This window comes from Lynx canadensis, chromosome C1, assembly GCF_007474595.2.
Source record: "Lynx canadensis isolate LIC74 chromosome C1, mLynCan4.pri.v2, whole genome shotgun sequence".
Classification (NCBI taxonomy): domain Eukaryota; kingdom Metazoa; phylum Chordata; class Mammalia; order Carnivora; family Felidae; genus Lynx; species Lynx canadensis.
In genome coordinates, this window is record NC_044310.1 from 92,932,861 (window position 1) to 92,936,859 (window position 3,999).

A 3,999-nucleotide genomic window follows, 5' to 3' on the forward strand; every position below is an offset into this window, starting at 1 on the left:
CCGGCGCGCCCGCCCACCCCCGCCGGCGCCGCGCCACACCCCCGAGCCGGAGCCCGGCGCTCCTTGGATACGCGCAGCCGGGCCTCTCCGCCCCCATAGGCTGGCCGCCTGTCCTTCTTCCCCGGCCCACTCCTCATTGGCTCGCGTCGCCTCCGGCTTCGGGGGTCCTGGATTCGGATGCCAAGATGCGGGACTGATTGGCTGGAACGTGGCAGAGACGGCTGAGGTCATCCCCCCCATCGCCCGGCGTCTCCGGGGCCGGGCTTCCAGAGTTAGCGTAGGAGCTTCCCCCACCCCTCCCGCATAGCCCCCCGCTCTTGGCGCCCGGACCCACTCTGGAACCCCAGGTTGGGGACTAGGTTATTCCCCCGTCTTCCCCACAGACACCCCTAAAATTCCTTTCATTGCGGCAGCGCCTGGAAAATCTCTTAAGGGAATCCCTGAGTTCGCTCAGCTGGAAAAAGGGGGCTTCGTCATGAACCGGTGCTTCAGGTTTTTAACCCTCGCGTACTGGAGCACTCATTGTCTAATGTAGCAGCCTTCTTGCTGCCAAAAGAGGTAAATGTGAATTGTGTGGGCTAGTCCTACGGAGGCAGATAGACATCAGGACATCCGTGACTCATGCAAGCTTGAAGAAGAGTCCTCCACCATGTATGGTCTTACTTTCTTCTTCTGCAGGGAGTTAGGCCAAAGGTAGAATTGTTCATTGGTTCCCCCAGAGTTACAAAGTAGCATAGAATCAGGGGCAGGTAAAAGGGGCAAGAGAATTACCCAGTGCTTACTTTTAGACAATCATTTCATAGGTGCATGTTGTCTTTACCAAAGTGCCCTAACCCTGCGGTGAGTGCATTGCACAAGTTTGGTTTTCAGTGTATAATGCCCCCTAAATCAGCACCCTGCCTTTAATCAATAAAACCCCCATGCTGTTTCCTTTATTGAAGAAACTGCACACTTAACTTTTAGAACATGCAGCGCAGGTAGAACCAGTTTTTAATCTTTACTGGCTCCGTCCCTTCAGAATGCCAGAAATTGTTCAGTAGAAAATGTAGCAAATAGATACAAAGTCTGCAAAATGTTACACCCAGATAAAGCCACTAAAAACTACTTTTAACTATAAACTGGACGTAAACCCAAATGAGAATATAATATTCACTGTAGAGCAAAATGGTGCAATGCACCCAACCCAATGTTTACATTAAAAATCCTATTCATGTTAATTTGCAAGCAAAAAGATTTACAAATTTACATTTTTTTCCCAACAACCATGATAAGACCTGAGAAGTGAAAAATAATTTTTGAATGGCATCTGAGCAGGGTGGTGGAATCACTAGAATAGTCTTCCAAGTTCTCAGCTGCTGAAATGACAAAGCTCCATGAAAACCGGTGTACAATTTGTTCCTTTCTGTTAATTACCATGTGTCAGATTATTTTTTAAAATACAGATTATTTTTTAATCTATGCCAACTATGGAGTAGATCACAAGACAGTCAGTTCCAGCAGCATGTGATTAGCTGGGGAAGAAGAGGGGCTATAGAGGAATATTTCTTTGTTTGGGTGACACAAAGATGAATGGTCTATTGTCTTACAGCCCTGAAAGGAAAAAAGCCAACTCAACAGTGCCATCTCCTGGAGAAATTACTAAATCCACTTTTAAACTAAGTAGTAAATTGTAATTATGTGCACCTTCACTTTTGAATATATTGCTTTTAGTTACCATATGCTTACAAAATATATATTTCCTTTCTCTAACTCTACCAGCTTCTGGGGACATGGCATTTTGCATATGGCACTGAGGAAGTGTTTTGAGTGAATAAACTGTTCTGGTATTTTACTTTTGTCTGACACAGGCACTAAATACAGAGGTTGCACTTTATCTCCCTTGTGAAATACTGCACAGAAGATCTTACCTTACTTGTAGGACTAAAATATATAGATTACTTATCTCAAAACTGTACTTTCCTCCAAGATACATTCTATAGCAGAAAGATGAACAGAAAAGTTACACATCACAAAACTATCACTTTTCCTAGTGAGATTATTTCTGGTTCTGTTTAAATTGAACACAAGAAGTGTTGTAGAAAGTTTTAAAGTTCTACAAAAAAAACCCCCACAAAGTTCCATCTCTTTCAAGAATGCTGAAATCCTTTTCTTTTAAGAATTCTAAAGTTTGAGCTATAGAGGGTATGAAACTTACTGCCTCACCAGTTGTATAAGGTACAAGTAACACTGCCTGGGCAGTAAGGAGGAAAATAGTGTAAGCTGAGGCTATGGGAGATATGCTAAGATCTATTTTCCCTTAAACAATACCCACGATTCGGAGACACAACTCTCACCTCTCCCTAAAGCGGCACACTTTGTGCATGAACCTACACAGAATTAAAGGGAATGCTGTGGTCTAGTTCTCCCCACGAGAAGCTTCATGGGAGCACAGACCATACTGTTTTCACAGCTCTATTCCCAATGCCTAATACATTATTACTTGGCACATAGGAAGTAAGTACTCAGTAAGTTTGTTAGATTTAAATAAATAGAAATTACGATAGGATTTTTCGGTGGCATTTTCTATCAGGATTTGATAACTGGTGAACATGAAATGAATCTCATGATTATCATATTTAAAAAGTAATCTCGGGGCGCCTGGGTGGCGCAGTCGGTTGAGCGTCCGACTTCAGCCAGGTCACGATCTCGCGGTCCTTGAGTTCGAGCCCCGCGTCGGGCTCTGGGCTGATCGAGCCCCGCGTCGGGCTCTGGGCTGATGGCTCGGAGCCTGGAGCCTGTTTCCGGTTCTGTGTCTCCCTCTCTCTCTCTGCCCCTCCCCCATTCATGCTCTGTCTCTCTCTGTCCCAAAAATAAATAAACGTTGAAAAAAAAATTAAAAAAAAAAAATAAATAAAAAGTAATCTCTACACTCAACCCTGAGATCAAGAGTCCCATGCTCTACCGACTTGCGCCAGCCAGGCATCCTACCGTGTATTTAGTAACAGGGTTAAAATAACCGTAACAGTCTCCGGAACATTGGTGACAATACACTCTGGTTCCCTACTCTCCTTATGTGTATATACAGGGCAAAAGTTTTCTTCCAAGTGTTTTCAGTCATTGTAATTTCCAAAGGCATATAAACACAAGTTTCTGTGGTTTTTTTTTTTTTTGGGGGGGGGGGAGAGTTGCCTGGAAACACAGTATGAAATTTAGTATGAATTCAACCTACTCAAATAATCATAACTTATTTTGACATCATGGACAACTGCCTACAAATGTTAATGAAGATAATACACAATCAATTCTGCATTATCCACATATGGATTAGCCAGTCATGTTGTAGATAGTGCAAGTTCATTTCAAATCTCAATGAGATTTCCCTATTACTTAGAAGGTGTGTAGGCTTCAAGGGACCTGGCATTGTAAAATCAAGAGTTGATTTGAAACCAGAAAATCTGAGTTCAAATCCCAACAGCTTAATTTTCTGTGTCCACGGACACACAGCCTTAAATTCTTTATCTGTATGATAATGATATCCATTTCATATGGCCATTTTGGGGGCTCCAAAAGATTCCTTAAATAATTTCAATGAGTCATAAGATGGCAGCTCTTATAGTTCTTATCTTCATAAAGTGAAAATCTCTTTCCAAATTATCTATCAACACACAAGAACTGAGACAACATTGTAGTTGGCTTAATGAACTACAACCCTCAAAACATGTTGTTAACATCTCCTTCATATAAGAAATAGCAGCAAAAATACCTATTTCATCAGGTGAAACTATGGCACTGAAATGGATTCGCAATGGTATTAAGATCTTTAAACCATTGCGAAGAGTTGGACAAGCTTAAGTTCATTTGCCAACATCAAGGGATTCATGAGATAGTTTGATTCTGTGGTAGACAGACACTAAAACAATTTAGAATAGATACTCTGATAGGATAGGGATATTAGTACCACTATCCTTTTTGTCCCCTAAAATGAGCATTTCGAACAAAAGACTGCATTAGAAGAGAATA